The 17,061-nt window shown below is 38.8% G+C and overlaps 1 protein-coding gene across 4 annotated transcripts in view; it reads right to left on the bottom strand.

The window, feature by feature from the left end:
• BLTP1 (bridge-like lipid transfer protein family member 1) overlaps nucleotides 1-14,492 on the bottom strand; it is a 205,100-nt gene extending 190,608 nt beyond the window's left edge. For 2 of the 4 annotated variants that reach the window (XM_024745037.1, XM_024745040.1), the window contains exons 1-2: nucleotides 14,271-14,492; nucleotides 12,721-12,807 (exon numbers count right to left, since the gene is read on the bottom strand). The gene's annotated coding sequence lies outside the window, so the exon portion shown is untranslated. The remainder of the gene's footprint in view (nucleotides 1-12,720; nucleotides 12,808-14,270) is intronic. The other 2 variants (XM_024745038.1, XM_024745039.1) reach the window with 2 other exon arrangements.
• Nucleotides 14,493-17,061: the final 2,569 nt, after the last annotated feature.

Below are 17,061 nucleotides of genomic sequence, written 5' to 3'. Positions count from 1 at the left end.
GGCACACCACCAATCCTTTAAGGAAGAGGAAGTGGAGACTGATATAAGAACCTACAGCAAAACCTTTTCATGGAGCAAATGATGGAATAAAAAACAAATTGGTTGTTTCCTCTTCCTCTTCCCTTCCTGAACAGTTCAGTCTAAAAGCCATAACGTGGGACTTCCCTGGTGGCACAGTGGTTAAGAATCTGCCTGCCAATGCAGGGGACACGGGTTTGAGCCCTGGTCCGGGAAGATCCCACATGCCACAGAGCAACTAGGCCCATGTGCCACAACTAGAGCCCCCGAGCCACAACTGCTGAAGCCCGTGCACCTAGAGCCTGTGCTCTGCAGCAAGAGAAGCCACCACAATGAGAAGCCCACACACCACAACCAAGAGTAGCCCCCGCTCACCGCAACTAGAGAAAGACTGCGCAGCAACAAAGACGGAATGCAGCCAAAAATAAATAAATAAACCAATTAATTAAAAAAAGAGAGAAATCAGATTGTTCCATCTCCTATTAAATAAATAAACAAACAAACAAATAAATAAAGAAAATTTTAAAAGCCATAAGGTAAAGCACAGTAAGGCAGGCACTTGCACATGGGGGAGAGAGGGACAGGAGTCTCAGTGGCCTAGAGTAGAATATCAGAGCCAAATAATACCTTTAAATACCCTAAATTAAATACACATTTGTGCGGTGATTAGGCTAGCAGAAAAGTGGCAGTATTTCAGGGTACTGAAGCCATAGCAGGATGAGGAGGTGATACTTGCAAGAAAGAGGTCAGGCACAGGGTGCTGGAGACTGAATGGAAGGAGGAGGGTCCAAGGCAAGGGGAGAGGGGCAGGAGAAGCAGTCCAGCTCAAGGTGTCAGAGCCTGGGCGAGTGAGGTCATCCACACAGGCAGGTTGCCTGGTGCAGGGTGTCAGAACCCAAGTGGAAGGCATCTGACCCCAAAGAGATGGGTAGAGCTTCCATGCAGGAGGGCGATCTGGGGTACTGCATTGATGCAGGAGCAGGATATGAAGGGCGAATACCTGGGAGATAGCCCATGCAGGGGATGGGGGAGGGGATTAATCAAGTAAGTAAATATACCAAGAATAATGGGAGCCAAGTTTCTCACTGCTAGAGGATATATAAAGGAAGAAAATCAGAATTAACCCTGTGGTGTTGGATAAGAACTGGAGGTACAATTTTCAATATAAACGGATATAGAAACAAATATAGCTGTAAATGTATATATGCATATGTATGCATATGTTCATTAACAGGCCCTGAGAGCAGCAACACCCCAATATAAAGAGCAGAGAACTTTTCTTCTAAAAATGGTTTTCTATTAAGAGAGCTCCTTGAAGAAATGGCTGATTCCACAACTAGGGCAGGGAAAGTCAAGATGAGCCTTGTTTTCCAGAAAGGAAAGAAGTATTCAAAGAATGATGGGAACATGTCAAAAGGACATAAAAACCAGAGGCTCCCACTGTCAAAATCTGGGACAACGTAAGCAGTAAAATAAATAACAGTAATAAATTACAACCCATTTAATAAATACAAATCTATGAGTCCATACAAATATAGTCAATTAAATTTTGATGAGCAACGGGATACTCATATCATCTCAAAATAACTGCCCCCCAAAATAATTATTAATGACAAAGGGAAAAAGAGGAACTCTGAAAAAGCTGGCAACTAATTAAGTGATCAAAGTAAACACCATCAATATAGGGACAAATCAAAATCATGCAACTTTTACTAGAAGAAAACAGCCTCACTTCCTTGATATTCCTGCCAAAGATACATAACCTGAATCTAATCTACCTTGCCTCTCTCTTCTGAATCATAATGACCAATAGAGATTGTTTTAGTCATCTTTGTATCCAAAATACCAGTGACAATGCCTTGAACACAGCCACTGTTTTCAAGTATCATATCATTTTAAATGGCATTTTTATCTATTATGTAAGAAGGTAACACTGATCTACATGTTTTAAGACATGTTCTCTCAATATTTTCATGATTCACCTATATTCTTCTCTTCATTCTTCCTGAAATCCATGGTACTCGTTTCAAAACTGCTGTCCACATTAGAAAAGAAATTGTGGCAATTAATATTTTAGTGGCATACAAAGAAAAGCATGAAAATGTGAAACAGTTTAATCAAACACAGCAACAACCAGAGATTTATCAACGTCCCTAATTTAATACCACCACTACTACCAACATTCTTAGAAATAGCTTTCCAAAAAAGATTACTTTTGAAAATGAATTATCTGTAAAATCTTTTCAAATACTACATTCAACCTATTTTTTCTTCCACTAGCATGAAGGAATAAAACTATCTAACATCTAATACTTGCATCATCAGACTTTTAAAGATAGAACTCCAAATCTTGATTGGTCCTACAAGAATAGAGGTCATCCTACAAGTCAATACAAAAAATACAAATAATCTGATAGAAAAATGAGAAAATATATAAACAGGCAATTCACAGAGAGATAATATCACTAGCAATCAGGGATAATCACAATTTATCACCCACTATAAGCGAAAATTAGACTGAAAACTATATTGGCAAAAGTATGGGGAAATGGGCACTTATACAGTTGATGGGAGTAAACTGCCTTTATGAGGACCAATTTATCAGATACTATAAAAATGTACATGCCTTGACTTGAACATTTCAGTTCTAAGGCTCTATTTATTTCTCAGAAATACTTAGGCACAAAGATGTTTTTTCGAGGACAATCACTGCAACATTATATATCATACTGAGAAAACAGAAAAAATGTCAATTAATAAGAAAATAGTTAAGTAAATTATGGTACACCCTTACCATATAAATACTATTACCATGTGAAATAATATGCAGCCTTTTTAAAAGAATAAAATAGCTCTATAGGGGATAATACAGAGAAATGTCCAGGATACATGTAATGTTAGCAGGAGAAAAGCAAGTTGAGCAAAAAGATGTATAGTATTCCACTCACATTTTTAAAAAAGACTATCCATTATGTGTATTACATATATACACCATATAGATACACCACATATGCATGTACATATATGGTGTGTGTATATATATCTACTTTTATTCATCTGCAAAAATATTTGCTAAGCCATTACCTCCGAGAGCAGTGGGAGGAGATTTGGGGGAAGGAAAAGAATCAGTAAAGCAGGACTTTCACTTTTACTCTTGATAACTAAGTATTATTTAAATGTTTTACAATTGGCTTGTAATTCTTCCATAATTTAAAAAGAAAAAAGGGAGGGTGGTGGCTGGAAGACAGGACATGACAGATGAGAAAGGGGCTTTTTTTGCCCAAGCACACACCCCTTGGCCTCTCCTTATAACTATAGCCAAGGATAGGTGTTTCCCAATCCCCAGATATCAACTTGATCTTCTGTCATTCTACCATCATGTCTTTCCTTCTATGGTTCTTAAATCTTTGTCTTCTTCAAAAATTAAAATGCAAATACCAAGCAATATGAAACTCAAAGCCTTCATCAAAACATCAGAAAGGGCTTCCCTAGTGGCGCAGTGGTTGAGAGTCCGCCTGCCGATGCAGGGGACACGGGTTCGTACCCCGGTCTGGGAAGATCCCATATGCCGCGGAGCGGCTGGGCCCGTGAGCCATGGCTGCTGAGCCTGTGCGTCTGGAGCCTGTGCTCCGCAACGGGAGAGGCCACAACAGTGAGAGGCCCGCATACCGCAAAAAAAAAAAAAAAAGAAAACCATCAGAAAGATCAGTTAACACCTTAGCAAGAATTATTTGATTTGATAGCCTTGAGTGTAAGAATGGAAGCTGAACAGCTGTACTGTTCCAGAGAGGGGCAAGCTACAAACAAGGAAGGAAGTAAAGAACACTAACAGGAAAGAGACTGGAGGAAGGGAGAAAGAGGAAGCAGCTACCAAGAGAAAACAGAAGAGTCAAAAGGTCCTGCTTCAGGCTGTATTGTTCCAAAAGCAGACCATTATGTGGACTGAGAGCATGGACTCTGAACTAGACCACCTGGGTTCAAAAACCAGTTCTGACATTATAGCTATGTGATCATGGGCAAGTTACCTAACCACTCTGTGCTCTATTTCTTCATCTGTTAAATGAGGACACTAACAGTACCTACCTCACAGAGTTGTACAGTGAGAATTGATGAGTTCAGATATGTAAAGCATTTAGAACAATGTGTATCACATAGTAGATAATACATTGTGTAAATGCCTGATACTGGCAACAAATGCCATTGGTGTCTTGCCCATAAACTGTTGACATTCACCTCTACACCAGATGATTCATTCTGAACACCTGTAACATCCTACTGTAGGCTGCTGTCTGGCTGCAGGAACATGCTCAGTTTGTACTCAGGGCAAGCCAGAAATGCCAGAGTTAATGTCAATGATGGCTAGGAATTTGGTGGGTAAACACCTGCAGCTTCCCTGCTCTTGACTTGGGATAACTCTGAGGAATATTTTATTTAGTCTCCGCGAGTTCCTCAGTGGTAGTGAGCTCCAGATGCCCACAGTGGTAACTGTACCTTAGCATTTACCACACTGTATTGTAATTATCAGTTTAGAAGTCTGTCTCCCCACCTAGACAGCTAACTGCTCTTTAAGGGTATGCTTGCCCTATTCATTGAGTGTGCAATATGCAACAAAGTTCCTAGTATGCAGTAGTCTCTCAATAAATACTTGTTTCATAAATGAATGAAATAAATGCATCATTATAAAAAGTACATAATTATGAGCTATTGCCAAAGGTAAGCAAGTATTTCCACTGTACTCATGGCCAAGAGAATCCTAAATGATCTTTTTCACACTCAAGAAAATTTGGTTTTCATTCACTTGAGTCTAAGAAAATGATAGCAAAATATCCTTTTGATAACCCAATTCCAAATATAACAAAAATGAAGGAAAAAAATTAATCATATTCAAATCCCTCATGCAACAATAAAGTCACAATTATTTGTATAAAAGGCATTCACATACCTTCAGACCATTATATTAAAGTTCTTTGAATTTAATCACAGTTCCTTTTCCATAAAGGAAACTACCTGGGGTTTTGTTGTTTGTTTCTCTGTTTTTTTAATTTGTTTGAAGTATAGCTGGTGTGCCAATCAACTATAGTTTGGCACAAGATGTTGTGCCCATCTCTGCTGTGCAGCAGAGTGACTCAGTTATACACATATTGACATTCTTTTCTTTTATATTCTTTTCCATTATAGTTTATCACAGGATAGTCAATACACTTCCCTGTGCTACATGGGTTTTAAGAGTTGGAAAATATATCGACTTCATAGCTCTCCTTTAAGCTTCATCAACACTGGCATTCTCTTCAACATCAAGCTTGAATACCTATTAGCCCACAGCAGCATTCCGTATACTAGAAATTCTGTGAAGTATGCACTTTGTACGCACTTTTGCATTGCTTGCCCATAAACTAAATTTGACTGATTTTACATTAACTGTTATAGAATATACACTTCCTTGAAAACTTTTCAGGTACGGTTTGGTTTCTGTAAATATGTAAGAAATTACCTTGATATACCTTTGTAGAGGTCCCAATTTCAAAGTCATTTATATCCTCCTTAATTAAGAAGTCAGGTAATTGACCCAAAGAGCTCAGTAAATACCAACACAAAGGAACTGCCAAAACAGACTGCTTAACTTTCCTATGGCATAATGACATCCCAAAACAAAAGTAAAACACAAATCAGATGGCAACATTTTTATACAAAATGAAGTTTCAAGAGGTTTAATTCATTTGAACTGTTTCTACAATGGCTCAAGTAGTCTGAGCACTCAGCAATCTAAAGGCAGTGGGCCTGAAACAAATAACTTTGTGATGCTCCTTCCAATTCTCTGCCGCTACACAAATAAAATAATACAAAACAGAAAAGTACCTGCAATTGAACATCTCAAGCAAAAGAAATATGTAAACATTTATATTTAAGATAGTATTGGAATGCATATAACGGTTGGTATTACCAACTGAGCATATAGTGATTTGAAGAGTCCTCTATGCCTAAAAAAAGTTGCCCATCAGGATACAAGGCCTAAAATCCCACCATCCATTTCTTCAGATAGAGCACCAACCAATATTCTCTCTTAAAATGCAAAGATATCTTTCGAGTATCTCAATAATAGCTACCATTAATTATTACCATGTGTTATTAGTATAAATTAATTCAATAGATTACTTTTCTCATTAACAAGCAAGATCCAGGAATATCACAAAAGGCCTGAGATTCCTGAAAATGGGAAAAACCTTAAAAAGAAGACAGTGGGCAAAAAAAGCAAATTTAGTTTCCTTAACAAATGTGGTCAGGGTTGGCAGCTTTGTGTACATAAAGCAAAATTATATAATGTCCTATTCTGTTCATTTAAACAAACAAAACAGACAATTATCCTCTTAGATCAAACAGATTGGGAATAATCCTCTCTACCTAGAAAGAGTCATTCCAGGACCCTTTCAGCCCCATGATTCTACATGCAACAAGCACAATTTGACCTATTAACTATTAACTAACTCTAAAGACCAACAGAATTAAGTGGTAAAGTAACAGTCAGAAATAACAGAAATCAAACAGAATAGGCTTTAAAGCAGATTTGCAATGTAAAGCTCCCTCTCTCTAACCCTTCTAGCCTTTCCTTAGCTGTGAGATAACTGGAGCAAGTTACTTAATCTCTTTGAGGCTGTTTCCAAGTTGTAAAATGGCCATCTCTTCCTTGAAGAGTGAACATAAAACTCTGAGCAAAGTGTTTGACAAGAAACACATTATAACAGTGGTAGCTAAGCTATCATTAATGTTCTTTTTTAAAAGAAAACCAGTTGAACACAAGGTGAAAGTTAAAAAACCATAAGATGCACACCAGTTAACAATGACTAATGTATTGTTAGTAAAAGATAAAAATATAAAAGAGAAATATATATATTTAATTAAACAACAGAAATTTATAACAAAGAAGAAATTAGTTGATATAAATGGCAATCAAAAATGTATTAAATGCACCAAACTTTTGGACAGCATGGGCCATGAGTCTAGGGAGCACTAAAAAAAAAAAAAAAAAATGTATTAAGTTAATATGAATAACATAGCTCTAAAAATACTACTGAGATTCTTAAAAGCAGATCAAATGCCAAAGTTCAATGGTCACCAGGCAATTACTGTTGAAGTATTGATATTATTCAGATATGGTGACCAACGATTCAAACAGTATAAATCAACAAACTAAACAAATGTAGAGTACCTTTTAATATCATAATCTGTGCTACAAAAATGGTTCTTCATGTCACATATGGAAGAGTTTTTAACATCTAAGAAGTCATATCATTCAATAAAAATATTGCACTTTAGCAAACCTCACTGCTACAGCCAGAACTTTATGCTGGTTCACCTAAATATTCATAGAAAGCACAAAAAACAAAATGAAACTCTTAAAAAGCTGTAGAAAGTATATCTACTAATAATGGGGTAAAAAGAGCTAACTTCAACTTCTCCAAATCTAGAAGAAACCATGATTTATAAATATTACCCACCTCCATACAGCACACCAGAAGTAAATACTACCTTCAGCGTATTCTTCAATATGGCCAGCGATAGAAAGACATCAACAGAAAGTGCCATGAGTGAAAAGTTTAACCCTTCCACTTCTGCATCCCATAAACTGATTAGCTGTGGGATTTTGTTTTCACTTTTTGTACTGGCTAGTGAACACAATCTACAAGTTTCTTTTAATTCTTTTAATCTAGAATTCTATATATCCCTTCCATATTGATACACCAGAAGGCATAAAACTTTAAGAAAACTAGCATCAGCAAAGTAAAATTCTAAAGAAGGTTTCTTGTAATAAAATCAGTATTTCCATTTCCTTATCTGGCTCTTAATTTTGTTATCTTCTGCCTTAAGTCATATCAGAAAACCCCACCTAATATACATTCAAACTACTCACCCAATAAAGTAGGGTCTTTGGATATGGGGGAGAGGGAGGAAGAAACTGGTCATGTGTGTTTACCAACAATCTCATCATATCAGGTTCAAGGGAATTATTTTTTATTAGCATGTTGCTATGCAGAGAGCCCAAAAGACCCATTTAATAGCCAATTCCTATGAACTGAGAACACTGCTGTAATTGAAATTGAACTTCTATGTACCTAGTACAACAAAAAAGCCTGCTTCAGGAAAAAATGCAGATGTGACCTTATACAATACTACTGGTGATATCTGACACAGTATTTTAAATGAATATGGAGCTGTATAGAAACACACTTTCCATATACATCAAAAGTGACAAAGTCCAATAAGGTGAGTAGTTTATAAAGTTTAGACTGTAAACATTTTGAACAATGTTATATTACACTTTGAAATGTTCATGCCATGGTATTAACTCACCATTATAATGATAAAATATAGCTACCATAAAATGGCTAACATTTATTCACTGCTTGCTATGTGCCAGGCACTGTTCTAAACACTTTACATGTATTTACTGATCTAATTGTCAGAAATAACTACCTACTTACAATTCCCCATTTTACAGATGAGGAAGTTGTGGCAGTAAGAAGATAAGCACAAATACGGCTAAGACATGGCTGACCTGGGATTTGAAACTAGACAGTCTGGCTTTAGAGTCTGTGTTACATTGCCTCTCATATCATATATGTTCACAGAAATCAGCCTGTACTTGTCTTTTAGTCCTCAATTTCTTTGCTGTGAAAAATGAGTTCCTTCCTTCCACTTCTAAATTCTAGTTTAGGAGCTAATATTAAATGTTACCAAAATCCATATTTTGGTATAAAAAATTCATATTTTGCCCACTATGGCATTTTTTTTCTCCTAAGAGAATCCTATTAAATCAAAGGTCAGCAATCACTTTTTAAAATTAACCACAAGAGGCAACACATCAAGTTATTGAGCCTAATTAGCGGCAATGGAGACCAAACGGTAAAGTGAGCCAAATGTGACTGAACCACCTCCCCACTTTTCTGTACTTCTCTCTCACCTGGATATAAAGGCTGAATCTATATATTTTTAAAGAGCTTATCTGCTGCCCTAAATAAACTAACAATTGATAGAATTGTGGTAGTTTTTAAATATGTCCAAAAAGTATTTGATATTCCTCCTTTCAAGAGGTGGAGCTTAAGTCATTCCCCTCCCAAGTGTGGGCTGGACTTAGTGATTCAGTTCTCAAAGAACAGGGCAAAGCAATGGTTTGTGACTGAGTCAAAAACGGCATCACAGCCCCCCCTCCCCCTCCCCCCCCCACCTCCGATCATCTGCTCCAGGGGAAGACAGCTGCCTTGTTAGGACACTTCAGAAGCCCTAAAGAAGTTCATGTGGTGAGGATTTCAGGCCTCCGGCCAACAGACATGTGAGCCATCATGGAGGCAAATCTTCCAGCCCCAGCTGAGCACTCAGTTGATTAAAGTCCCAGCCAATCAACTACAACGTCATGAGACCTGAAGCCAGAAGCAACCAGTTCAGTCACTCCCAAATTCCCAACCCACAGAAACTCTGAGATAATAAATATTTGAAACCACTAAGTTTTGGGATAATTTCTTACTCTGCAATAGATAACCAATACAAAGTATGAGAAAGGTAATTTTGTGAGATATTTGCAAGCTATCTCTACCCTGATGGTCCATACCTGCCGTCTTAAGCTGAACTACCCTCACTCCACTCCTCCTCACCAAATGATCAGGAGTCAGCAATACCACACCAAGAAGGCTACCAATCACATGACTGAATCACATACTCTTTCCACCCTAAGTGGGAGTCTCCTGCAGGGACTCCGTGGACCAACTTCTACCCTGCCTCCTACAAATTTATCTGTACCCATAATCATCTCCACCTCCTTCCCTCCTGTCTCGGGAGAGGTCTATCTGAAGCACCCTTGACTTGCATCTTTGTATTCTATCCCTTCCAACTTGGTTAATGACCTTGCTCCACCAATTCTTCTCCTTCACTCTTCTATCTTCAAATTCTCTTTTTGATGGCTTCTTATCCTCAGCAAATAAAGACTGTAAATGTATTCATATCATTCATACCTTTAAAAAACAAAAACCCTCTCTCAAACTCATCTATCTATCTATTTCAAACTATCTCTAACTATCCCGTTTAAAACCAAACTTTCTGAAAGAGCAAGTGACATTAGTTATTTCAATTTCTTATCTCTTAACCAGTGTGAACAGGATCCACCTATATAATTGCTCTTGCTGAAGTCAACGACATAACTGACATGTCCAATGGATATTTTTGTTATCCTTATTTTATTTGATTTCTCAAAGATGCCTAATACTCATTCCTTTTCTCCAAACTCAGCTCTTCCACTTACTTGTGACTCTGCTGATCTTCTCCCACTTCCCTGCCCACTACTTCATCTCTTTTGAGGTATGTTTTCCTTCCATCTTACCCTTAAATACCCTTAAATATTAGTGTTCCCCATGCTCATTTCTCTTCTTTTACCCTATGTTTTTCTCCCTGACTGATCTCATCCATTCCCACTGCTTTTCACTGTCATCTATAAACTGTGACTTCAAATTTATATCTCAAGCTGAGTCTTCTTCTTAACTCAGATCTGTATATACAACTGCCTAATGACATTCCTTGGAAGTCACAGATGCCTCAAATATAATAGCCTCAACTGAACTCATCTCCTCCAACCATGTTCCTCAATCTATTTCTCTTCCTATATATTCCCTCGGTAAATGGCCCGGAATCCACTCAGTTTCCCAAGCCAGGTGTCAGATAATTCATTTATTCTGAAAATATTTATTAAACATTATAAAATTGAAAATGATAATGGCTAGAAATCACCCTGACTCCACTTTCCCTCAAGACCACTAAATCTTATCCATTCTATCTCTTTTATATCTATCTAATCCATCTCCATCCCTTAAATCCCATTTACTCTACTGTGCTAATTCTCATTTGCCACATGGATTACTACAATAGCCTCTAATTGACTGCCATGCTTCCAAGCTCATCTCTCTCCAATTCATCCTCCAGATTGTTGCATCTGACCACGTCCCTTCTATTTGTCATATATAAGTTCCCAGAAATTTTCTCAAATTAAAGAGTTAATTTTCTGCATCTCCCATGAACTTTTGAAATTCTATCTCTTTTTTTAACTTATTTTTTGAGGTAACATTGGTTTATAACATTATATAAGTTTCATGTGTACATTATATTCATACTTCTGTATAAACTACAATGCGTTCACCAACAAAAATTTAGCTTCTATCCATTACCATACAATTGATCCCCTTTTCCCATTTCGCCCTACCCTCCCAATCCCTTTCCCTCTAGTAACCACTACTCTGTTCTCAGTAACTGTGTTTTTGTTTGGTTTGTTCATTTATTTTGCTTGTTTTTTATATTCCACATATGAGTGAAATCATGTTATTTGTCCTTCTCCATCTTATTTCAGTTAGCATAATACCCTCAAGATCCATCCATGTCATCACAAATGGCAAAGTTACATCTTTTTTGTATGGCTGAGTAGTATTCCATATATATATATATCTCACATTATTTACAATAGCCAAGATATGGAAAAAACCCAAGTCCCCATCAACAGATGAATGGATAAAGAACATGTGGTCTACTACTATCTCTAACATGGAAAAGAGTACACTAAAGTGAAGTCTGTAAGAATCCTAGTTTCTCACTGTACCTTAAAGTAGCTCTAGTAGAGTGCCTTCCTTTATTAACTAAAATAATATGAAAGAATTATTATAAATACAAACACTTACTGTATGAGTAGTGCTGTTTTCCTAGTCTTTTACATAAACCAAAAACATCCTTGCATATAAAACTTTTTTAAAAGATATGGGTTCAGGGACTTCCCTGGTGGTACAGTGGTTGAGAATCTGCCTGCCAATGCAGGGGACATGGGTTCGATCCCTGGTCCAAGAAGATGCCACGGAGCAACTAAGCCCGTGTGCCACAATTACTGAGCCTGTGCTCTAGAGCCCACGTGCCACAACTACTGAAGCCCATGCACCTAGGGCCTGCGCTCTACAACAAGAGAAGCCACTGCAATAAGAAGCCCATGCCCCGCAGTGAAGAGTAGCTCCCGCTCGCTGCAACTAGAGAAAGCCCAGGAGCAGCAACGAAGACTCAATGCAGCCAAAAATAAATAGATAAATAAATAAATAAAAGATATGGGTTCACAAAAATCTTACCTTCTAGAAGAAAGTTCACTACTCTAGTACTCTCCAGGGCCATGATGACCACTACTCTTAACAGAAGCCTGAAAAAATGCCTGACGTACGGTACTCAATAAATATTTATGAAATTAATTAAGATTTTCTCAATCATGTTTAACCATGTCTTCTACTATTCTCCATTGAACTCATAGTGAAAAATATACTTAAGTTCAAACAAACACAGTATTCTATGAAGAACAAACCAAACGTCAACTAATTTTCTTCCTTTCTTTTTAAAACCCTTTATAATATGGGCAGATTAATGAGGAAGCAAAAGAGAGAAAAGAAAGTTGACACTTGATAATCAAGCCAACGATTCCCTTCTCTTTCTCCTGCCAATACACAAGCTAAGCACATGACTCAACTGTCAGTCACATAGCAATAGTTCAAAAGTCAGGTAAAATGAATGGCAGGTCACGTTATACACTACTGTCACCCCACCCCCATTCTTAGACCATTCTATCAGGTTAAATTACAATTGAAGAAGAAAGTCAGATTTCCTCTATCTGAGCTTTAACTGAAGACCCAAAATATTTACCAAGTTTTTTTCCAGAGTCTGTAATGTTCTGTTTTTCCTTTTCTTGATCTTCAGAAGGCCTGTCTGCAGTGTTTCATCTTAACACACCTGAAAAGATCACCCATTTTAACCAATTATACAAGATATTCTGGCTTTATCAGCAGTTCCACCATTTCAGATTAAATGATTTGATTACACATGCACCTGCGTGTGTGCACACACAAGAAGTCTTTAGTGTTAATCCAATATTACATTTCCTTCTTTAAAGTTTCTGAACAAGAAACACTCCTAAAAGTAGAATAAGACCACTATTTCTGAACTACAGTCTTCCAAAGGTTTCAAAACCACTGTACTTATGGAAAGGGCATGATTTTGGTAATCAGAGGGTTCTAGAGGTCAAATCCTACCTTTAAAACATACTCCTTGAAAAAGTTGTTCTCTCAAACTGTTGGGTCCTTGCTGGCAAGAATGGTGCCTCAGTTTCCTTCCTATTCCCACCTGGCACACTTTTTATCAAATGAAAATCACCTTGCAAATCCTCACGATGCTTGGGAGTCGTAAAGCATACTGATTAAGGGACTCGAAACTGGAGTACCATTACCTGATCTAAATCACAGCTCTGACTTTCGACAAGTTTTTTAGGGCTGTGGGATTTAGTTCTCTCATCTATAAAATGAGAGTAATAACAGACTTTACGTGATAGGATTGTTATGATGATTAAATAAGATAATATATTCACATAAAGCATGTACCACTCAATACTTATTAAGATAAATGTTTTGGTTAATTCATCTATTTTTATACTTTATGTATCTAGTGAACTTAAATCAGCTTCATTGCCATGCACAGGGATGAAAGCAGCAACATGAAACCAGTTGAAACTTAGACGCTTGAACAGTCATGGAAAACAATGATTTCCTTACAGAGGAAATTTACAAGAACTGTTTCCCTTTAACAAGCGTCCCTAACTTGCATCTGTCAAAACTAAGACCAAGAGGAGCGGGAGGGGGACAATTCTGCAGAGGGAAAATCAACTTCCCTTCACCCTCCTTTGGTCAAAAGATGTTTCCGCTGAAATGTACTCTTCCATAGTGTAGACCCAGCAAGCACCAATCAGAATACAAACACACCACGCCTGGGGAGTAAAGACGGTTGCTAAGGCTCCACCGCCCTTGGTCCAAAATCGACTCTGCGTTAACCAGTATGGGGTCTCCTGCAGCCCGGTGCAGCTAACAAGGCTGAAGCCAGAGTCTGCAGGTGAACGGTCCTTCCCACACACCCGCAGGTGGGCGTCGCCCGCCCGCCATACCATCACCCAGGGGCCAGTTCCTGCATTCGAGCCCCCAGTCACCCATCATGGCCCTTTCTGGCCTTCTCATGGGCCTTCGACACCCGGTGTACAAGTCCCCGTGCTGCAGGTAAGGATGGCAAACGAATAAGAGATGAGTCGACGCCGCACCAGGCAGTCGCGACGAAGCCACACCTCCCTGATTCCGACCAGACTGAGGTCCAGAGATGCTGGGAAGAGTGCTGCCCACCCAAACCCTGCTCAGCCGGACCCATCCCCTCACCTGAGCGAGCGCCGGGGCGGCCCGGAATCGCTCTGGTCTCTCTCCGGGTGATGCCGAGGGCCTTGGGCGGCGGCGGCGGCAGCTGCAGCGCCCAGCCGGACACGACCTGCTAAGCGCTGCGCGGGTCCACACCCTCCAACCCCGCCACCCGGACCCGCCGCCCGAAGTCCAGCCCGGGGCCCCACCTCTGACACAGAGTGGGGCGGAGGAGGATGGGAGGGGTCCGAGTTGGGGCCGGGCGGCACTGCGGCTGCGTCAATTGGTAACGTCATACGTCACGGCGCCGGCGCCTCGAGGCACGCCACCCGAGCCCCGCCCAGGAATTGGGACGCCCCGCCCCTTCTCCCCCTACTGGGCGGGCTGGGGGCGGAACCTCGACCTTGAGGCGGAGGTTAGGGACGGATTTGAAAAATCATTTCGCTACCCACCCTAAGGGAGTGGTAATGAACTGCCTTCCTGAGGCCAAGAGGCAGATGAGCACAGGTGGGGATAGATCGCTAACAAAAAGGAGACCGGTGCTCTGATTTGAAGAGAATCCGCTCTGAATAGAGAGCAAAACTTTTATGACTGTGTCAATAAAGGGAGCTTCATTGTGTGAAATGCTTTCACAGCGAATCTATTAGAACCAAGTCTCTTATTGTTATACTACTGTAAAGCGGTTGATGCTCACCATTTTTAAAGAAAAAGGCTCTTCATATTATTAGCGGGTGCACCAAAGCAAACGACTTCCTGGAGTTAGAGGCTTGTTACAGATATTTTGCGCACTTCTTAGGTACAAATTGTAATAGGAAAAGTGGGAAACAGTCTTAGCTCTGTAAAAGTTTTCTGATTGCTTGGGGGAGATGTGGAGAATGCACATAAGACAACTAGAAATGCAAACGGTAACATACTAGTAATAGCTAACAGTGTCAAGCATGAGCGAGGCACTGTTCTAAGCACTTTTTATTTACTGACTCATTTAATCCTCCCAAAACCCTGTGAGGTAAATACTGTTATTATCCCCACTTATTTCCATTTCACAAATTAAAAACTCAGATACAGAGAGAGGTTTAATAACTTGCCAAACTGGAGAGCTAGGGTTCCCAAGCAGTATGGCTCCAGAGTTCATGCTCTTAAGCATTACTGTATACTGCCTTTTAAATTCTAAATGTCTAAATGTCTAGTCTGACTTCCTTGAGCTGAAGTACCACTTTCAGTAACATTTTTACATGGGAGTTCCATTTTTACCTCAAAACAACAGCTATGAAGCCAAATTTAAAATAAAGCTAGAAAAGGTTAATCACATGAGGTATTGTATTAACCTTTATTGCATATAAGGAAATGGTGGCTCAAGCAGAAGTGGTTTATGAAAGGACTGGATGAAAGCCAAGAAAAGCATACACCTATCTTAGTTACTTCCCCCTACTGCCGAGACACACTTGCCTCCCTTATTTGAATTAGCTCTTTAGAGTTTATTTCTGCACTTCTACGAAGAAATTAATTTCAGTAGTCTTTCTCAAAGTCTGGAGAATCTCAATCATTCTTAATCCTTATTCCCTAGTAAGGCTCCAGGACCCCGACAAGGATTCAAGTTTGCTACTGTCAAACATTCAACCCTGCCTTAAATGGAAATTGTCCCAGCACAAGTTATCTGGAGTAGGAATACCAAGATGTGGTTCAGGTTCCTCAAATCAAAAACTAAACTGAAACTGAATTGCCCTGGAGCTAAGGGAAAGAGTTAAGAGGAAAGAGGGAAGATGGGGGTGAAGTTGAATGTGGTCTTAATCTAACTACTGAGTGGACAGTTGGAATCTGAAAGTTTCTAACTCTTCCTTTCATCCCTAAGAAAAAGGGCCACCCTGTAACAACTACAGATATGCATTAGACAGCGTCCTAAAAATGAATTATTTATTTTAAAAGCTTTCTATTCCAAAGGTGTTTAATGTTGTGAAGATCCTTAAACTCTCTGACATTTCATTTGACTCACTAATTTTCATGACAAGGCTTATTCCCTTCACTTGTCTACCACCTACAATCACCTTTCACCAGCAAAGAAGAATACAAAGGCAAATGTCTCCATCCAGAGACTTCAGTAAGAATTGCTCTAATGATGGAAGCCCTCTAATGATTTTGGCTTTTTTATTAACCTTTTATTAACCTTTTTATTAACCTTTTACTTTGAAATAATTATAGATACACAGAAGTTGCAAAGGTAGTACAGAGTGATTTTGTGTACCCTTCACCCAGTTTCCCCCAATGGCTATATGGTACATAATTATAATACAACATGAAAACCAGGAATTAGACATTGGTATAATGTGTATATATAGCTTTATGTTATTTCATCACATGTAAAGTCATGTAACCATCACTGCAAACATGATAAGAGCTATTCTGTTACCAGAAATATACCCCCTCATGCTATCGCTACCCCTTTATAGTTACACTTACTCCCCTCCGTGTTTAATTCCTAGCCTCTGGAAACCACTAATCTGTCTTCCACCTCTATAAATTTAATCATTTAAAGAATATTATATAAATGAAACCACACCGTATGTGACCTTTAGAGACTGGCTTTTTTCACTCAGCACAGTGTCCTTGAGAGCAATCCAGGTTGTTGCACATATCGATAGTTCATTCTTTTTATTGCTGGGTGTTCCACAGTCTGTTTAACAATTCAGCTACTGATGAACATTTCGGTTGTTTCTCATTTGGGGCTATTATAAATAAAACTACTATAAATAACTGTGTATAAGTTTTCTTTGTGGTCTACTGGTTAAAATATATATATATGTATGTATATATATATATA

The sequence above is a fragment of the Neophocaena asiaeorientalis genome, unplaced genomic scaffold (assembly GCF_003031525.2).
Source record: "Neophocaena asiaeorientalis asiaeorientalis breed wild unplaced genomic scaffold, Neophocaena_asiaeorientalis_V1.1 scaffold65, whole genome shotgun sequence".
Lineage (NCBI taxonomy): Eukaryota > Metazoa > Chordata > Mammalia > Artiodactyla > Phocoenidae > Neophocaena > Neophocaena asiaeorientalis.
This window is presented reverse-complemented; position numbering and strand designations above follow the sequence as displayed.